The sequence below is a fragment of the Molossus molossus genome, unplaced genomic scaffold, assembly GCF_014108415.1.
Source record: "Molossus molossus isolate mMolMol1 unplaced genomic scaffold, mMolMol1.p scaffold_m16_p_6, whole genome shotgun sequence".
In the NCBI taxonomy this organism is placed as follows: Eukaryota; Metazoa; Chordata; class Mammalia; order Chiroptera; family Molossidae; genus Molossus; species Molossus molossus.
Genome location: NW_023425399.1, coordinates 112,145,801 through 112,167,216, shown reverse-complemented (window position 1 = coordinate 112,167,216; position 21,416 = coordinate 112,145,801).

Genomic DNA, 21,416 nt, shown 5'->3' with positions numbered 1-21,416 from the left:
TGTCTTTGGCATGTTTTGCCTCTTTGCAAAGACTCTAATACATAAACACCTAGAAAATGTTTCAGAGCTTGGCAATAATGTTTCAGGGATATCTCTGTTGTTGTTTTAAGTCTCTATATCGTAATGATGAGACAATGAAAATTGTTTCAATCCCCCTGGTGAGTCATGTAATTAGAAATACACTCAACTGAAAACAGTAAATATTTGTTGCACATTTACTACGAAATAAGTGATGATGAGACATTATCCTTTTGAAAGTATGGAGTGAAAATGTATTCTCAATGACTTCAAATTTATTTTCACTTATTTCAAGAGCGATTTCAAGAGCATAGCAATCTATTCCATCTTAAACTGACAATCAGAAAAATAGGCAGATATGCTTCTATACAGCATGTGATACAGCAATATATAAATACAAGCAAAATGATATTTATGGCAGCCTATTCTCAGTATAAAAGACTCTTAATGATGGTTCTTTGCATCTACATCGTAATGCCTTAAAGCTCTATTTCCACGTGCCATTTTTAGTCATTGCAAAAGCTTGTCAAAAAGATTGTATAACAGCCCTGGCCGGTTTGGCTCAGCGGTTGGAGCGTCGGCCTGCGGACCAAAGAGTCCTGGGTTTGGTTTCCGCGAGGGGCACGGACCAAAAAAAAAAAAAAAAAAAACCAAAAACAAAACCAAAAAAAAAAAAAACACGATTGTGTAACAATTTTTCAAAGTATCACTAGAAATAAAGTAAATAAGAACTTGCCTGAGGGCTGAGGCTCCTAATGGGTGAGAATTACAAATGGCAGACTCCAGACTCGAAATACACCTGACTGTTCAGCATTGCAGAGCATGCAGGGCTATTAACCGTGAGGCTGAATGTAGCTGAGGAAAACAAAGCAGCTTCTATCCTGCCATCATTGAGATTAACATGCACAGATATTTCTCTTGGTAAAATGATTTACAATAAACGCTATGAATAATGTGTCCACATGATGATTTTATTTAATACCCGCCACAAGTAAGAGGTGGGATGTTAAAAAAATGAACATTTATAAGAATATGATGTAATATTTTCTTCACATTACCTTAGAATTATGTTTAATATTGTGTACTGAGGGATCTTTACATTTTGAACACGGACTTTTTTAAATTTTTATTATTAAAAAAAAAAAAAAAACTACCTAAACTAGGAGATCTTAATTCCTTTTAGATAAGTAAATGGAAAAATCACATTAAATCAATGATTGGTCAATCAAGAACTCCTGCCTAGTGGTTGGTTACTGTGTGGAATATTTGACGGATATGAAATGTTTCCTTCTTTGTTCAAAGAGCTAATAATCTAGTTATTGTGAACACGGACTTTTTTTTATTTTTATTATTAAAAAAAAAAAAAACTACCTAAACTAGGAGATCTTAATTCCTTTTAGATAAGTAAATGGAAAAATCACATTAAATCAATGATTGGTCAATCAAGAACTCCTGCCTAGTGGTTGGTTACTGTGTGGAATATTTGACGGATATGAAATGTTTCCTTCTTTGTTCAAAGAGCTAATAATCTAGTTATTGAGCCTTATTATCACATTTATGTGAATATTCAATATTCTTTGAATATGGTAGTCTTTAGGAAAAACAAATATTCTGTTATTTCTTCCTTATCCTCACCTGAGGACATTTTTCCATTTTTTGTTCAGATAGAGTGGGAGGGAGAGAAAGGAAGAAAGAAAGAGAAACATCGACGTGAAAGGGACCCATCGAGTGGCTGCCACCCGCATGACCCAACCAGGGCCGGGGACAAACTGCAACCAAGGTACGTGCCCTTAGCAGGAACCGAATCCGGGTTCCTCTGGACCACAGGCTGACGCTCTAACCAGTGATCCAAACCGACCAGGGCAAAACAAATATTCTTTACTGGCATAATTAGCTAATCACTGTCAACTCCCTAACACATTCATTATAAAGGATACACAGCCATACTCTAATCTCACAACATGCATGTAAAGACATAAGACTTGCTATTTTAGGAATGAAATTATTAAAAAACAAAGTACAAAATACCTTGGTTTTCAAATACAATATTGATAAGAAAACAACCCTGCCGGTGCAATAATGAACGTGGGATAACACACAGTTCTTTGCAGAGCCAAAGTTCTTATAGATTCTGTTCCCTAAATCAGTGGTTGAAAATCTATGGCCCCTGTACCAAACCCAGCCTGCCTCCTGGTTTTGCAAATAAAGTTTTATTGGAACACTGCCATGCTCATCCGTTCCTGGATTGTGTGGGGCTGCCTGCACTCCACAGCAGCAGAACTGAATTGTAACGGAGACCACACTGCTGCAATGCCTAAAATCTTTACCAATCTAAATACATACGGTTATTAAAAACACATCATTTTAATGGTAGATGCTTTTTCTGCATCAATCATGAGCCCATAGTTTGGGACGGACAGGAGGTGGTAGAGTAGGGGAGTGTGAGGTTGGAGGGGGCGGCTTCCCACACTGCATCCCACAGTGAGGGTGGAAATTACTCGTCGGGGACAGAGCATCCCGGCGCTTGAACAGGTGCAGCTGCAGACGACAGCGCTCGGAGATGTGTAGATTTGAAAGTTTTCTTCCAGATGCACTCAGACTAGAACTGCAAAGCCTTAAAATCTGCTCCTTCAGGGTGTGCGCCATTCTTCATCAGGGTTTACCCGGCATCAATGCCATCATTCCTGGTAGGGTGCATCTGAGGACTGAATCAGCCAGTCTTTGTCATCGGAACACTGCCTTCTCTAAAATTAACCCTTTACTTCTTATGAACATTCAGAAAAATGTTTCCTTCTGAATTGTTTCCTGCAAACCCTCAACTGTTGCAAATATGTTCCATTTTATTCAGTAATGGGGCTTAAATAGTTAAAGCAAGGGCCTCAGGGAAAAGGTTGTCTTTCTCCTGTTCGACCCACGCGGTCGTCAGTTACATTCTGACCTTGTCTGTGATTTGGAGGGGATTCTGCTTTCTCAGGAGGCAGAGGCCACTGAGAAGATTATTGGGTCTGCCTCCTTCACCCCACTAAGTAGTTTTCCCCCACTCTTGTCCTGTTGTTTAGAGAAAAGTTAAAGTTTTCTTTTTTAAATTACCTGCTGACTTTTCATAAATTCAATATCATTAGTTAAGCTTTCAAAAAATGATCCCCGAATCTCTTTGCCTTGCTTTTGCTTTTATTCTTTATTATTGATCCTTCTTCCCGGTTGGTTACGTCCTTTGAAAATCACAGAGCTGCCTGGAAGCCCCATTGAGTATTTTCCATTCCTCCCTCCTTCATTACCGAGATGCCTTGTACCTCGTATTGTCTGGATTTTACTCTTTATTTCACCTGTGATTGTATTCTTCTGACCCTCTACTCTGTTTGAAACGATCTGACGGTGTTGGTTCTCATGTGCCATCTTAGCGTTTTGCTGCCTACTTCTGTCCTTGGAAGCTAAACATCCGTCTAGACTCGTGTTCTCGCCCTTCTGCACTAGAAATCTTTCATCAGACTCGTCAGCTACAGTGTGTGATTCTTCTTCTCTGGGGCCTAATCATGTAGGATGCTTTTTGCTCATGGTCCTTGGCCGCCTCTTGGGCTGCCCGAGGACACGGCCCTTCTCTGTGTGTGCTCTGCCTGTCCTCCCTCCCTCCTGATGTCCACCTGGACCGATGGTCCAAGTAAACGGCCCAGGCTTCTTTCAGACAGGATCCCTGACGGCCTTTGACCTCTCAGTGCACGGAAGGAAGAGAGGGCATGCTTGGCATTTCCAGATACGGCCGAGAGCAGCTGTCTCTGGAAGAGCAGGTGGGGGTCAGTGTTTGCGAATTACACTGGAGAACAGAAAGCAGCTCTTTGCGGATTTGCTGAAATTTAAAAAGGAAAAGGATCCTTTAGAAAACCTGCTGTATATTTTTATCATTTTTTAATAGTCATAGTTTCATTCTTTCTTCATGAGTGTGCTTCCTAAATTTCCCTTGAAAAGTTTGCATTATTTTTTTTTTAATCCTCACCCGAGGATATTATCTTCAGATAGAGTGGGAGGGAAGGAGAGAGAGGGAGAGAGAAAAAACATCGACGTGAGAGGGACACATTGACTGGTTGCCTCCCTGACGACCCGACCAGGGCCGGGACAAACCACAGGAGGTACGTGCCCTTAACCGGAATCGAACCCGAGACTCTGGTTCGTGGGTTGATGCTCTAACTGCTGAGCCAAACCAGCCAGGGCTGCATTAATTTATAGTCATAAAAAAGTAAACTTACTCTAAGAACCTACGAAAAGCCAATTGCTCTGAGGGAAACTTCTTCATATTGATTTCTTTGAGGGATTTCTTTTTTCTTTCCAGTTTGGAGAACTTCATTCTTGCCGCTAAACCTGAGTGTGGAGATGCATTCCTAAGTCATAGTCCTCATTCTCCCGGCAGAAGATGGTATTTGTGAGACATATCATCCTTGTGACTACATGAACTCAGCTATTCACAATGTAACTTAATACAAATATTTAACATTTCTGAATTATGCCAATAGCCTCAAAGTTCCCAGAAAGGAGAAGATGAATCTGGACACACTTCAGGGTAACATCACATTGATTCATGCTTTTCCTTCCTTTTCTTTAAGTTCCTGAAAGTTTCATTCAGTGAATTCGGAGTTCCCCACACCAGTCTCTTCTTAGAACTGATTCCAAGGGCCATGAGGTGGGGAAACCCAGTCAACCATCTGAGCTGTTTAAGCATCTACTGAGATGTGCCGTGAACTTTGGGTCCCTGCCACCAGAATTAGGTCACTCTTCCACCAGAATTAGGTCACTCTCTCCTGCAAATTCTTCCTCATTGTATAAGTTAGGGTCCATCTCCAATCCTTTGATTTTTTGACATGCATAGGTCAGTGCGTTAACCACAATTTCATCTTGGAAGCTCAGAGTCTCTTCTTAAAACGAGATCTTAAATGCTCTCACCACGCAAAGGAGATGGGCATTGTGTGATGGGAGAAGGTATTAAAGTTAGGGTGCTCATCATGTTGCAATACAGAAATGTGTCCGATTAACACATTGTACACCTTGCACCTACAAAATGCCATGTATTAATTATAACTTAAAAAAAGGGGGGCTGTGCGGTTGTTTCTTCACATTTTCCATAAGACCAGTCCTGTGTCTTCCTCCCCAGGGCCCTGTCTCTGGGCTCCAGGTCCTCTCTCTGGTTCTCGTGGCTGCCCTTGGGGAGGAACGTTCTGAATGCTGTTTGGGAACTCCTGGGTCGCCATTCACCCTCCTTGTGACAGAAGCATGGCCCCTGTGTTAGATCTTGTCTCCGTTTAAGCCCATCTTCCATTTACAGCTGCTAACTCACAGAGACGGGCTGAGCCACGGTACCAGGTCCTCCGTCACAACGGCCGCTGACCCACCGTCTTGGGGCCTCTCGCCTGGGGAGCCCGGCCACGGCTCTGAGGTTGTCAGCCCCAAACAGCCACAGCTCGATCAAAAACCACTGGCTTCCCTCGATGTTGCCCCCAGTTCAACTTAGAAGAGATGAATATGCACCCCTCAATAACCCCATCAGATGACCTGCTTCTAGTTGACCTATTTCCAGCTTCCCGGCACCACCAACCTGGTGAATAGTCTTTGCTTGGTCTCTGTTGGGTGGTAACTTTCGTTCCTGCCTGGTTCTCACAAGTCCAGCTCATCGCAGACCTGATGCTGATAACAGGGCACAGCACAGGTCTGGGGGCAGGGACGGCAGACCCGCTGCACTATTTCCCTTGTTCAGTGGTTCGGTTCTTGCCTTAACTCCCTACGGCCAACCACTTGCTTCACAACACAGTTTTAGACAATGTATCTTGACTTTTGAAATGTCTCTTGAACAGATTTGTATATGATTCTCTTCTTACCCTGTTACTTCAGGACTGGGATTGTTTTACCTCTTTACAATAATCGCAAGGTCTGACACTGAGTCCCTGGGTTCCATTTCCCGTGACCGGAGTCCGCGGCCAAACCTCCCAGAAACCGGTGAGTGCCCTGATTACTTTGGATTTAGGAAACCACTGTTTCTCTGGAGACTTCTAGCAGTAACACCCCCGTCATTGGGCAGTGTGACTTCACTGTGCACCTCGAGAACACCTGCTTCTCCTTGACAGATCTGTGGAATCTCGCGCTGATTTGGTAACTGACGCTTTCGAGTTTGCTCTTAATCATCTCCACCTGTACCTTCTGGTTTACGTTCTCAGGCTACTCTGAGTATCTGTTGCTAAGCGAAGATATTTCCAGTCATTCCTCATTCCAAAAACATGCATCTGTCTACTGCATGGCGTTATCTTGATTTTACATGTCCTAAGACCCCCCCCCCCCCCAATTTTTTTTTTGTTCTGAGAATTTGTCTGTTATTTCTCTAGTTTACCATTTTGTTATTCCATTACAAAAGTATTCTTGCCCAGCCGGTGTGGCTCAGTGGTTGAGCATCCACCCATGTACCAAGAGGTCACTGGTTTGATTCCTGATCAGGGCACATGCCCAGGTTGTGGGATCGATCCCCAGTGGGGGGTGTGCAGGAGGCGGCCAATGGATGTTCTCACTCATCAATGCTTCTCTCTCTCTCTCTCTCTCTGCCTTCCTCTCTCTAAAATCAAGAAAGAAAAAAATTTTTTTTGCTTTCTGTTTATCTCTTTATAAGACATGCCATTAGACCTTTATTCAAGGGTCTCTACCGCATTCTTTGTGTTGAAAACATTTTCCAGCTTCGGAATGAGGTGGCAGTCTCATCCAGGTATTGATAATATCCCTTATTACTTCAGTTCCTGGCCTTTAGTGTCCACTCATTGAATCGGTCACAGGAAGGCAATCTCTTCCTGCGAATATATAACGCAAATACCAAAAGGTTGTGGTTTTAACAGGAAAGTTAATAAAACAGTGAAAACGACATGATCTCTGTCATTTCTCTTGCCAAGTGACAAGAAAACGTTTACAAAGATAAATCCATTTCTTTTCAAAGCTGAGTGTTGACTTTCAGAAAAATCTCTCCCCTTTGACTCTCCAAATGTTTCTGTTGGCTGTACCACACAGGCCTTTAGTGCGAAATACCAGGTTTCTGATGAATCCTTTTCCTCCTGATCTAGACTGTAAAACAAATTTAACACGAGGTTTCGATGTATGTTAATAGGCAAGTGACATTTATCATCTTTACCGAGTAAATACAGACATGAAACAACAACAACAACAATAATTGTTATTTTAATATTGTTACTTCTAATAGTGAGATGGCTCCATCCTTCAGGGGTCGAACCAACCAGCCCATCCCCATCGCGTACAGTCAAGGAAGGAACACTCTGTGAGAACAGCCGCCCCTCGGCCGCAGCCCGCCCTGTCTTTTCTCAAAGATGCACGTGCTCAGAAATCAGTCATCGCTCTTTTCCTTCCGTTTCTCCCCTCTTCTGGCCACCCCAGTATCATTAACGCATGCCAAGGCTCACTGGAAAGAGGACTTAATGTGTAGCTGCCCCTCGACATATTGGCCATGAATAACTAATAATGTTGCTTATAGAATGATGCTAAGATACGTTTAAAATACTTCTTTAGTGAGTAGGACACCTTTTCCGGCACTTTCTGGGGAGGTGATGGGGTGGGCTGAACAACTTGAGGCGTTTTCTCCTGGCTGCAAACAGCCTGTGTGCGCCTTTCAACGATAGTTTTCATTGCAAATCAGTGATTGTTGAAAGGAAGTTAAAAACCATATTGTTGATATAGATTATAAACAGATATGCCCATGAATGCTAATGTAGTGTTTTTTAAATCGTTGGCTGTGCATGGAGTGTGTGTGTGTGTGTGTGGGGGGGAGCTGGTGTAATTTTTACTGTCTGATCCATGCATATTTTTATTGTAGATCAGTTCAAAATGTCTTAGCACACGAATCTTTATAAATCTTGTTAAAATCCATCAAATGATCCTGAAATACGTTTCGTTGACTTCTCTAAGGGATGGCAAAATAAATGACTTCTGTTAACGGTGTTCTCACATAATATGCAATATCCGCAATGGTAAGAAACCACAGATGCAAACCCATGCTCTCTGGAAGGTCCTATTCTTTTGTTGTCACGGACAATTCCAGACCTCCAAAATAGCACACTTTGAAGTACTGTTCTCTTTCCCAGAAATCACACACGTTTCCTGCCGATGTTCACCTCGCTTCAAAATTCAAAAAATTTTCCTGGACCTTAAGTAGAAGGAGGCACCCTCACACCCACTCATTGACCTCCACGATTTCTTTCCCTTTTAAAATAAATGAGACGCTTTATCACGACCTCCTCTGACCCAGGCACAGGGCCTGACATAGCAGTGTTCCAAATAAATGTCTGTGGAATGGAACAAGGACAGGTACTCTAAAAATAACACTTCCAGCAAGATGCCTTCTATTTATTTTATTAATGGCATATGGTTCACGTTCCCTTATATCAACAAAGACTTCCTACTTTTTCTATTGATTATATCCATTGAGATACATATATATATATACACACACATATATATATGCATATATATATAATCTCTGTGCTGTCTGCTGGGCACACATAAGTCATTTGTTTAGACAATACAAGCATTCGCGGAGAGATTTCACGCAGGAAAAACATATTAGCTTTTGACTGTATTTAGGTATTCCACGGTAGATTTTTCTAAGAAAAAGAATTTAAAGCAAGCCTGGTTTAAGAAGCTGAGTAGCAGAGCGTGGTCTATTGTGGAAGCCAGCACAGAAAGTGATCAACTTCAGAACCCTGAACTTCTCACACTAGCAACAGGAACACAGGGGCGGGGGCAGGGGGCGGGGAGAAAGCCCCAGTGTGGTATCACGAGTCTCCTTGAGATTTGATTCAGGTTTGTCCAAACTGCACATAACTAGTTTGTTTGTTTTGTAATAAATATGTTTAGACCTTAAAGAGTGATGTAATAGTAATTAATACCTTGCACTTCACTTTTATTTTCCTGACTCAAACACCTGTAGGAAAATAAGGGGAAAAAAATGCTTTGAGGCTTAATTTCCTAAAGGTTTGCAGACACAGTTTTGGAAGACAGCACAGATTGGAAACAGGATGAAATAATAACTGGATGTGGGAGGGATTCAAAATGCACAGTGCGGAGGCAGGAACGGAGAAGCTTCTGCAGAGAGAACACACACCTCGGAGTGCAAGGGACTCAAGACAGCAGCATTGTCGGACAAAACCCCAAACTCCTTGTGTCAGTCACACAAACTACTGGAAAGTGCTCAATGCCTTTCTCAGGTTGTGGTGCAAACATACACATTAAGTCTCTGTGGGTCAAAGGATTCTTCCTAAAATTAACAAGAGTTCCCTGGGTTAATTTAGTCACTGGTAGAATATTTTGCATCAACCTCATTAAGTAGCAAAATGTTGTGATTTAAATGGGCAGAAGTTACATAGGGAAACCCACCTTTCTCTCTTTTCTCCCTCCCTCCCTCCCTCCCTCCCTCCCTCCCTCCCTCCCTCCCTCCCTCCCTTCCTTCCTTCCTTCCTTCCTTCCTTCCTTCCTTCCTTCCTTCTTCTCTTCTTTCCTTCCTTCCCTCTTCCCTGTACTCAACTATACAAAAGTCATTTTGGTTAAAGTACCTGTGGATCACACACCATGGAGCACAGAACAAGTTCACTTCAGAAGTGGCACTTGGAGAAGTTCATTGCACCAGAGAACCCAGACCTTGGACATTCAGCTCAGGATTTTCACCCTTTAATGCCTGCCTTGAAGGATGGTTTCTTTCTTTTATCTTTCTTTTATCTGTTGTTTCCTTGTTGCTTTGGGTGATTGCTCTGTACCCAAGATTTCTTTCTGAATTATTGATGGGTTTCAGGGTCTTTCATGTGTCCGTGAGACATCAGGGTTTTTCAGGACCACTGTGTGCAAAACATTTTCCAAGGTTTTGCGGGGCGTGTAAAGAAGAAGACTGTGAAATTTTGCTTTTGAACTGTTTAGACTTTAGTAAAGAAGACAGAAATGACATAACAGCAGGTGGAAGATCTTGGGAATTCAACTATTCTCTTTTTTCTTAAGTGCTCTGAGAATCCTCATTGTATTATGGAAGGACTCAAAGAAGCCAAGAATGCTGTGCTGTGTATTTATACAAATTACAGAATTAACCATCAGCACAAATGTTTAGGTCATGAAGCTTCGTGCAAAAAGCCAATTTAAAAACAGTACTTCAACTTTGATCCAAACCCAGCACACTGTGTTGCTGACTTCCCCTTTTGTGTTCTGTGCCTTCAAACTCTGAGATCCGAGAGACAGAAAAGTACTACCTGCATCTGTAATTGCTTTTCAGAAAATAAAGAATTCACTCAGAGACATATGTCAAGAGCTGGAGCTAAATTATTATTTTTAATGTTCAGTTCAGATTAAAATGACTTTGAATATAATAAAAACTCCTTTAATACCATATATATCTGTGCATGACTTTAAAGCCATATTCAAAGCAATGAATAAGCTTTATGAACAGAGATAATGAAGGAACGTAGATGGGGGAAGAGCATCAATATCATTCTACCCCAGCTTAAGTCTTTGAGAAAACATAAAATAGAAACTATAGGTATGACATAGTTAGAGAATTTAGAAAGAAGTTTTATAATGGCTTCAGGATTTTAAAAATTAAATTTCTAATATTTTGATTATTTTAACTGTTATATATCTTATACCCGTAAATCTACCTGTAATGAAATAAAATGAATCAGGTACAAATCAAGAGGGATGTTAAGGGATGCTGCCAGTAACTTTAGAATTTTTATTTGGCTGAATAACAAAATTACGTAAGGTAGTCAGATGTCTAGAATCTACACATTTATTAATATTTCTTTCCTTACTGGTTACATTATGTCTCATATTTATGGTTAAACTTTTGCATTAACCTTTTGTTTTGCTTTTTCATAAGACTTGGCAAGCAAATACAGGAAAGAAAAGTCAGTGATTTATAGAGAAACAACAACAGCAGAAAACCCAGCGTGGATATGTGACATTCATTTCCCTTTGAAGTTTTGGGTCTGGGACTTAAAATCTTTTTTATAGCACAAGAGATGGTTGCTCTTTGAAATATTCTGAGTGGATCACAGAGTTCATCTTTTAAGGGCTTTCAGAAGTGGGGTGAAAGACCCTGATATTTCCGAGAATCTGTTTCATGTTACTCTTGCATGTTTGTAAAGGTCATTTCAGCTCCAGTCTAGTATCTGCTCATTCAACAAATATTTACTGAGCCCGCAATGGGGAGGGCGAGCGTATGGGCTCTGTGTTCACACAGCTCGTGTCGCAGAAGAAAGAGGGGCTGTTGACACTAGACAGGATGTCAACTAAGAAGGGGGGAGGGCCAGAAACAGAACAACCCCCCCCCAATCACCCATCATAGCCAGGATTGCTAGACTCATTATTTCAAGGTAATGTGCTATTAGATAAATTAGATAAACTCATTATTGTTGACATGCTCTCAAGAAAAAACAAATCTCTCCCCCCACACTGAATCTGTCTCATTTTCCATATGAATAAGCAATACAGATTAGCTGGGGTTTTTGGCAACTCAGACAACCCCAGTCAAACTAGCTTAAGCAAGTGTGTGTGTGTGTGTGTGTGTGTGTGCACGCGAACCTTCTTGTTTAAAATATCTGATAATATCCTGCTGCATCCGTGAACTCATTCTGTTGTTCTCTAAATCCTTCGGTCTTTCTCCTGCTCGGCTCTTTCTTTGACTCTCAGTCTTGCGCTCCATCTCCAACCCACAATCTGTCCATTTCTTTCCGCAGGTAAACCTCCTCCAGATGTCAGCCAACATGACGCACATGTATGTTACTCCACCCTCTGTCCGCAGTGAAGAGAGAGGATCTCTCCCACAAAGCAGATTAAAAAACAAACCCGAAAGAAAGAGTTGGTATTGATCTGGGTCGAGTGGCCTACCCCATCCTTGGACTTGGGTCAGTCACCCGGGTTCCTCTGATTTCTAGCCATGGGCGGAGTACCCTTTTCTGGGGACAAGGGGAACGGGGGGCACGGGATTAGCCGTCCTACGTAGCAACGTGAAAAGCAGTTGTTCAATCGAAGCAGGCGTCTCGGTTACCAGAACAAAAGGGTCGTGTCTCCTGTTGGATCTGCTGGAAGCAGACCCTGAGATCAGGCTTTGGATCACGTCCTTCATTTGGACAGATGTTGTCTCCTGCAGAGACAGAGGGGCCATGAGCACGGGCTGCGTGACCGGGACGCCGAGGGGTGCCCTCCACCGCCGTGGGTCTTCCTTCTCTCGCTCTGCTGGCTCGTCTGCGTGGTGCCGCGTACCCCGAGCTGCTGTCCGCGGGCAGCCTGTGCTTGAACTGTGCCCGTTCGCCGTGCACTGGGAGGTCCACCCAGCCTCACTGCCTGGCGCAGCCAACCTAAGACCCACTTCTGAAAATGACATGGCCGTTCTCGTGTAAGACTAGGGGACCAGAGCCTTCCTAAAGGTGACCTGGGGTGATCTATCTCAGCCCAAACCTAACTCCTATGTTCTAGAATGAAACTGTGACGGGAAAACCACGCTCTGTGACCAAATGGTTGTGCGATGCAGTCGGACATTGGCCTCTGGTCTACACAGAGCTCAGGGGGACCCTGTGCCGTGTGGGAGAGAGGGCCCACGGGTGACCTTTCTCGAAGAAGCCATCCTGAGAGGGGGAGAGAGAGGGAGAGGAAGAGGGAGAGACACCTATGTTGGGTGGCATTTTGAGACCCTACTCTTCACTGCAGGTGCTTCAGCAGGACCCTAAAACACCCTGCTGCTTCTGGGGCTGCTGCCCGAGCTTCTGTCACAGCAGGGACCCCGATCCTCAGGGCGATGCAGAAAGACAGCCTGGCTCACCTGTCACCCAGCAGAGAGGCTCATTCCCACCCAACAGAGGCCTGAGGGCTTCTGACCCCAGGGAGCACTCGGCACCTGGGGAGGCCCCTGAGCCTGACGGTGCTGATCTAGAACATTTAATATGTCTGTGTAAGAACATGTTTTATATATATATATATATATATATATATATATATATATATGCGTGTGTGTATGTATATATATATGTGTACACACACATTTTTTTTATATATTTATATATATTTTTTATCCTCACTCAAGGACATTTTTAAGGACATTTTTCCATTCATCTTCAGACAGATTAGGAGGGAGGGAAAGAGGGAGAGAGGGAGAGAGAGAAACACATTGACTGGTTGCCTCCCAAGCCACCCGCACCCGCAACCGAAGTACGTGTCCTTGGCCGGAATCGAACCTGGGTCTCAGGGGTCTGCGGGCCGACGCTCTATCCACTGCGCCAACCCGGCCAGGCTGGAAGAATGCTATCCTAGCAAGCAGGTAGAGAGGATGGGGGTCACCCTCCAGGATACCCAGTGCTACAAAAAGACAGACAGAGAGAGAGAGAGAGGGAGAGAGGGAGAGACGGAGAGAGGGCGGACCTGGATGCAAGGGAAGCGAAGGGCAGCAGCAGGACGGAACCGAGGTTCCCCACGGAGCCCACTGGAAACCCGACATGGAGAACTTCCCAGCACAGAGATGGAGGGGTGCCCTGTGGCTCCCGCACCCCATGTAGGTTTCGAATGAACTTTGCCGCCCGCTGACAGTGCCCCAACTGCAAGCCCTTCTGGCCTTAGGCAGTGCTGGGGCCCAAAGTGCCGGCAGCCCCGACACCCCACCGCTCGGAATCACGGCCCGTTCACTCAGCGAAGCGCCTGGGCCAGCGGACCCCCGCTACGCTGCCCTGAACCTCCGCGGCCACAGCGTCCAGTGCCCTGCAGCACCGCGTCCCGGGCAGGGATGTCTGACCTAATGAATAATACATTAAAATTAAATTAAGTCTTGGCAGTTACAAATTGGCTTGACAAAATAGGGCCCTATGGACTTTACCTTCCTGTGAGAAGAGTTAATCTGGTCTAATATAAATTAAACAGGGCCTTCCAGGTCCGACAGGCATTATGTAAGACCTAATTAGCGAAGGGGTGAGGCCCTCCACCGCCTCTCCCTCCAACAACTCAACGTAGCCCAGTCTTAAACCTGCGGAGGAATGAATGGTCCCTCCAGGTGGGATGCCTCAGCCTTAACGGTAAGGTCCCCATACCCGGTATTCTATACGTCACTGACTCCGTCCAACTGGCAACCTGTTCATATTTGGCTGTTAGATATTTGGCTGATACCGCCTCTTCAGTGCCCGTTTCAATGGGCTCTCAGCTGCAAGTTGCCTTTATCCCTGTGGGGAAACCACACCTTTGCCTGGTTCCCAGTGCGGTGCCACAGCAGCCTTGTTATCACACAGACTGTCCGGGCAAGGTCGAGAGGACACGGACCTCTGTCCAGGAGCAGCGATATGACACGTGGATGGCGTCCTCGTCTGAGAAGATGCGTTGGACATAGAGGGGTCACGAAAGAGGGGGTGGACCCATGGCCCCACACGTAGCTCAAGTCCTTCTCCCCACCTGCTCAAATTCTGGAAACTGTTTTGGGAAAATGAAGGCCAGTCCGTCCCTTATACTGTCAAGTCACAGCTCTGAACCGTCTGTACACCCCACAGTGGTCAGATCTGGGTTCAACAGAACCGTGACCTCCAGCGCTGGGCTCAGGGCTTGTAGGGTGTCGTCATGACCTACTTACGTTCAGATGCGATGATGTAAACCACATCACATTTCAGTCGTCAGACATCAGGGGGAATGTCATAGAGTCCTACTCAGGTTTTGATGGATGGACGCTGGGGAATGTTACTCCTCACCTGTCTCTGCCCCTTCTGCCCCAGGCGCGCCCAGGGTGAGGAGAAAGACTGGTGCTCCCTCCCTGGCACCTGGATCAGACCGTGTAACTCGCGCAGGCTCTCTCTGTGGGATGCCCACTCTTCAGCCCGATGGAAGCCAGGCCAGGCTCCTGTCCTTGCTGTCTCAGGCCACGTCCGTCCTGCCAGAGAGGCCCCCCCGCGCCTGCCGCAGGCCCCAGCACAGGCTGAACAGTCCACACCTTCTCGGTGTGTCAGGCATCCTCAGCGCGGACACCAGAACCAGCTGCGGGTGGCGCCCTTCTGTCTCTGTGGCTGACCATCACCGAGGCGTCTCAGGACGCGGGGGTCTCAGAGGAGGACAGTGAGACCGGACAGGAAGCTGGAAAATGCACGGTGCACGGCGGGCGGTTCCCACGACGGTCAGCTGGCTGTCTCAGGGCAGCTACGGCCACGCGGAGCCGCGGGCGAAGGATGGAGCGTCGTCTGCCCACGCCCCCGTGGGACTGGGGCTGCGTACCCCGACTTCTGCCCGGGCCCCCCACAGGGACGGGGCCACCACCGCGGCGACCAGGGAAGGCCTCGTGGGCAGAGCTGCAGAGGTTTGCACGCAGGCTGCCGGCGGGCAGGTAGGAGCTGAGGTGTGAACAGCAGGCCTCACGGGGAGGGACGCTTATCAAAATGTACGTGCTTGGCCGCTTCCAGGTCTTGCTGGCAGTTGGAAGGAGGAAACTGGGGGAGTGAAGCTCTCTGCCTTTGGGTGTATATACGTTCGTAAAGCCCACCAGCTCCCGCTTCCCGGCTTTGCCAGGAAGACCAGTCCTCGTGGCCTGACTGTGCAGTGTCCGCGGACACCGTGGCCAGGAATCTCCTCCTCTTCCCCACTGCACGTCTGCCGGCCAAGCTGGACTTGCCTAGGACCCGGAGCCCATGTTACATCGAGTGTGAGGTTTTCTTTTCCTTTATTTTCTTTATTGGTTTGAGAGGGAGGGGGAGAGAGATGGAATCATCGATGAGAGAGAACATCGACTGGCCGCCTCCTGCACGCCCCCCACTGGGCATTTGGCCCACAACCTGGGCATGTGCCCTGACCGGGAATCGAATGGTGACCTTTTGGTGCATGAGTCCACCTCAACCAGTGAGCCCCACCAGCTGGGCAGGTGTGAGGGTTCCCATAACTCTGGCTAGCTTACGTCCTTTTAAAGCTTGCAGCCTTCACAGAGGAATGGGGTTGCAGCACAGAGTGTGATCTAAAAGGCTCTAGAACATTTCACTGCCCCTCACCACCACCCCGCTGACGCATAACCTGCCTCCGAGCTGGGGAACGGGATGTTTCGTGTCCTGCTCCATTGGCCCTGTTTCAGGGTTAGCGGAGTGACCCATGAACCCCTTTCAGGGAAATTTGGATATCCAGAATGTCACATTTTATTTTGGAAGTAAAACTTTGATTTGGGTCTTTCCGTAGAATTAGCCACCGTACCTCTTCTGAGATCAACCAGAGGCTGAACTCTATCTGGACATGACATGTTTGTTCGTTACTTCTGCTTCCCAAGAGACATGTTGATTACACCACCTGGCCCCGCAGGCAGTCGATACATGTGTGACAGACAAAGGTGCGGGTATCTTCTGCATGAACCCTAAACCAGAGATACGTGCACGTAACCCAGTCCGGGCAGTACTCCCGACAAGTCATTGGAAATAGGTTTGTATGATTCCAGTGGGGAGCCTGGGGCTTCGAGAGATACTTCTTGGAGAAAACGTACAAATGCTTGTGAGGGAGACCTACAGACCGTCTGTGAAGGAGCCCAGGTGTGCTCTCTCCGCTCACCAGTTTCACCGAGCAGGTAGGGAAATGGTGCGTGACCCTGGAAGGGTGCTTGCGGCCCTTGGTGACGGAAGGCTGAGCACAGTCTCAGGGGTACGGGGGACCTGGCAGGAAGGAGCCCCCAGGGGAGGCTGAGGGAGGCTGAGGCCTGGAGGGACCCTCACCTGCCCGAGGAGCTCCAAAGACGAGGGCAATGCCCTCACCCTGCAGGAGGCGGGGTACACGGCGTTCTGTCCTTCTGGGGTCTCTGAAGTCTAGGCGAGGTGTGTGAAAGAAACCACCCCTTCTGTTCTCAGGGGGTGCGTGTGCGCGCGTGTGTGTGTGGTGGGAATGAAAGTGAGTTTAAAACCTGCAGAACATATCGATCGTGGAATATATCAGCATATAGGTCAATGGAACAGATTGAAAATCTGGAAGTGAAGTGTTCAGACATGTACGGATGAGCTTGGAGACAGTATGCTCAGCAGAAAAACAAAAACAAAACGAAACAGGCACAGAAGATCACACGTGAAGTGATTCTCTTTATATGAAATGTGCCAAATAGGTACATTCACAAATGCAGAACCAAGTCCACGGCAGCTTGGGGCTGGAAGCGTGGTGCTGCATGAGCACAGGGCTGCTTTGGGGCCACGGAAGTGTCTGGAACTAGGCGGAGCCTGTGATGGCACAATACTGAGCAGACTCTCCAGTGGCGGATTTCACGTGACGTGGATTTTGCTTCAATTCAAAGCAAACCCAAAGAGTGCAGCAGAAGAGAGCCACGCGTAGTGGGAAGACCACCTTGAATTCCGCAAACTCGGTGTGGAGGGGCCCCTGTCACTGACACTTGTTGAGAATATATTTTCCCTATAAAATGATGACCACTTAGAGGACACATGCAATCAGGGTTAAGTTACGACTCTCATTTAAAACTCGAACTGAAAAAGCAAGGACAGCAAATAATCTGATAGGGTTTCCTGAACATTAAAACATGCGTCTGTTCTTTAAAATTACACAGAATGACAATGGACCACAGCAGAATGATGCCCACGTTCAGGGTTCAGACGTCTGTGTTGCACCATTGAATTTGCAGTTGAGTTGTTGTGGAAAAAAAAAAAAGTACAGGTTATTTATTGAACCCAGGCCTTCATTTCCTCCTCTATAACATTACTTTTGTCTTAGAGGAATACTATTTGCTCCCATGTTTTAGATGATAGGATACAACCATATAAAACCTGTGGTAACAAATTAAGGAGAAATTCCTATTCTTTGGTATTTGATTTCCTAAAAGGACACAGACCATGGGGAGATAGCACCCTGGACATCAGAGACAATCTGGGTGATTGAAGAAAGATGCAAAATAAGTTGTTTCTCACGTACCAACGCTGGTTGAAGGGCAGAATCTAGGGATGTGTGCTGGAAATGACTTGACGACACGTGGGCAGATGACGGTGCTGTCACTAGCGGTAGCAGCCACGACTCTCTCAGAGCCGGCGAAAGGCTGGGGGGGGGGGGCTGCCATGATTAAATCAACCTGGAATGTGACCACAAAACCTATCACAGCTTGAGATGATGAAGAAACCAACCCCGGCTGGTGTGGCTCAGGGGTTGAGCGTCGACCCACACAGCAGGAGGTCACGGGTTTGATTCCCAGTCAGGACACATGCCCAGGTTGTGGGCCTGATCCCCAGTGGGGGGCACGCAGGAGGTGGCCAATGTTCTCTTTCATTGGTGTTTCTATTTTTCTCTCCCTCTCCCTTCCTCTCTCTAACTAAAAAAATCAATAAAGAAAAAAATAATTCTTTTTAATCTTATTAAAAAAGAAAAGAAACAACAAATATGGTCAACTAAGGAAAAGTGGATTGGTGGGCATTACTTCAGGTATTCCCATCGATGGAGCCTAAATTGTAATTTATTCCCAAATTTCCCATAAACCAGGGTCTGTGAAATTCCAAGATGAGTAGATCTGGTCTTTTTTTATGGCAGAAATACTAGAAATTTCTCTAATTCGTGTTTTATTCTTGTCTCAAAAGAAAATTTCACCCTGGTCGGTTTGGCTCAGCCGTTAGAGCGTCGGCCTGCTGTCCTGAGAGACCCGGGTTTGGTTCCCGCTAAGGGCATGTACCTTGGTTGCAGTTTGTCTCCAGCCCTGGTTCATCGTGTGGGTGGCAGCCACTCGATGTGTCCCTTTCACATCGATGTCTCTCTCTCTCTTCCTCTCTCTCTCTCTCCCTCCCACCCTACCTGAACAGAAAATGGAAGAATGTCCTCAGGTGAGGATAAAAAAGAAAGAAAATTTCATGCTCATCAACATTTCTCTCATGTCTGTCAGTTAATGACTTGAATACGCGTGTGTGTGCCCATAGGATCTGAATCCAGTTCCTGGTTTTCTTACCTCTGTCAGCACACTGTAGATCCAGAAGGACAGTGGGCATGCCAGCCATCCCGTTGTTCATGCAAGTTAGTGTTCAGTGGAAAGGTCCGATGGCATTATGCACGTAGAGACCATCTTGAAAATGCCATATGGCAACTTCTGCTAAGTACAGGCTGTAACCACATTGGGTCACCATGAGATCCTCTGCTAGAAAGAAGAGCATGTTCATCACTTTGGGGTGATGTGAACACTGGGGAGCACAGAGGTGCTCAAGCAGGTATGGTCGTGGGGGAAATGTTCCTTGGGAGCGGGGTTCTCTGACATGTTCCCAAGTACATGTCGCCAGTGTGGGAGGCCTTAATTTTCCGTGCTCTTCGCTACTTTTATTATAGGCAAAGTTTACTAAATTCAGCTACTTTCGGGAGTCTCTTTAATTTCTCAAGGTAAAAAAAAAAGTGATATGCTTGTCAACAGAACACAGGATCGCAAAGCCCGGGGTGGGTGCACCCCGCAGCTGAGTCTGCAGGGCAGGAGGGTGTCCCAGCCCAGGTCTGAGTCTTTCGCAGAGTCGGAGCTCGCTGGTCCTCTGGAGAGACACGTGCGCAGGACTTCTCCTTAGAGCCGTGACAAAGACACGAAAGACAGGGATGTAAAACTGTTTTTCCTTCCTCAACCTCAGGTTGCATAATGACTTAGGACGTCTTGCTGCACTTTTGCTGGAAGCCTTTGAGCTTGGATTTGTGGCATTGGCTTGAACCTCTGGAATCTTTCCCTTGCAATTTTGAGATTTGGGGCAATTACGCAGCTCCAGATGGCACATGCTGGCCCAGAGACGGGGGCCCTTTGTCAACCGCGTGAATGCTGAAGTGATTACACATTTATGGATATTTCGTGTCTTTTCACATCACCTTGTAAATTGCTTAAGATCATAAAAACCAATAAGCAGTCAGCTTCGAAAGAAAAATAAACAAATGGGAGCCAATCAAAATAAATGATCTCCTTTATATAATGAAAGGAGCTTTATTAAATGGCATCCCGGCGGGACGAGACATTCTACGGTTCTGTTGATGCACCACCTGGTGTTCTCTGCTCTGTTTGAGAGCTGTGCACCTTGTGGCTGCGGGGGCGTGGCCTGTCGTCCTGTCTGGGCAGGAGGGCAGACAGTCCCCCCTGGGGGAGCCCAACACCTTGGAGCTCAGCAGTGTTCTTGACTGTTGTCCTGTGGCATTATTTCTTCTGCACATTTTCAACTAAGCTATTCCAACTAGAAGACAGACTCAAGTATGAATTATACCCTTTGAAATAAAGTGTAACTATCCATTGGAGTGATTTTATAAATGACATTTTTATAGTGTTCTTGCAGCTTTTACAACCCATTTAAATACATGATTTCACTAATTATCTAAACTACTTGTAGGCTGTATGGTTGATTGCAATCACTCATCAGGTGTCATAATGCACATGGGCGTGGTCAGGGGGCATCTGGGGGGCCTCAGTAGTGGTGGAGGGTGGAGGAAGTGAATCAGGACCGAAATAGCCAACCTAGCTATAGACTTGGGTGGCTAGACAGGTTAGGAACCCTCAATCTAATCACAATAGCTGAATGGGTATTAGCTCTTATCTGGATCAATATCATGATCCAATAATTTCCAATTCAATAATTGAGGATTTGCAGAATTCTCTGAAAAATGATAATACTCAAAATCAGATGGGAGGGGCATTAAATGGGTCTGAGGGTCCATGGGTTTTGATAAAAAAAAATAGTCAAAGATCAGAGGCCCCTTACCAAATCATCAGGGAGAGGGTTCTTTAGGACAGCAGGTTCTGGAAATTATGTATGTTTCCAACTTAGCAACTGGAAGATTTATTGCAAAGTAAGGTGGAGACTCAGTTGTGTGGATTAAACAAATATGAAAGGAGTTAAAAATAGACTTTAAAAGCCCTGGCCAGTTTGGCTCAGCGGTTAGAGCGTCGGCCTGCGGTCCGGAGAGACCCGGGTTCGGTTCCCGCTAAGGGCACGTACCTCGGTTGCAGTTTGTCCCCGGCCCTGGTTGGTCGTGCGGGTGGCAGCCACTCGGTGTGTCCCTTCACATCGATGTTTCTCTCTCTCTCTCTCCCTCCCACTCTATCTGTACAAAAAATGGAAAAATATCCTCGGGTGAGGATAACAAAAAAAAAAAAAAATAGACTTTAAAATATAGTAAGTAGGAGAAAAAACTTACAAGGAGGTATCCTGTGACCAGCACAAAAGCCTCTAACCAGAGGGTCTTAGCCCCCTCTTTGATATATTGATAGCTTTAAGTAGGAATGCCTAGAGAGCGTATTAAATTACAGCTTTCCGATGGAGGGTATCCGTGTTCGCCATCCAAAAGAGCACAGAAAACCAGATTAATTTTTCACAGAGCGCACAATGTCTGCGAGCAGCCCATACATGGTATGACAGAGATGTTTTGATAATGGGATATTTGATACCCTATTAGAAAAACAAACCCTC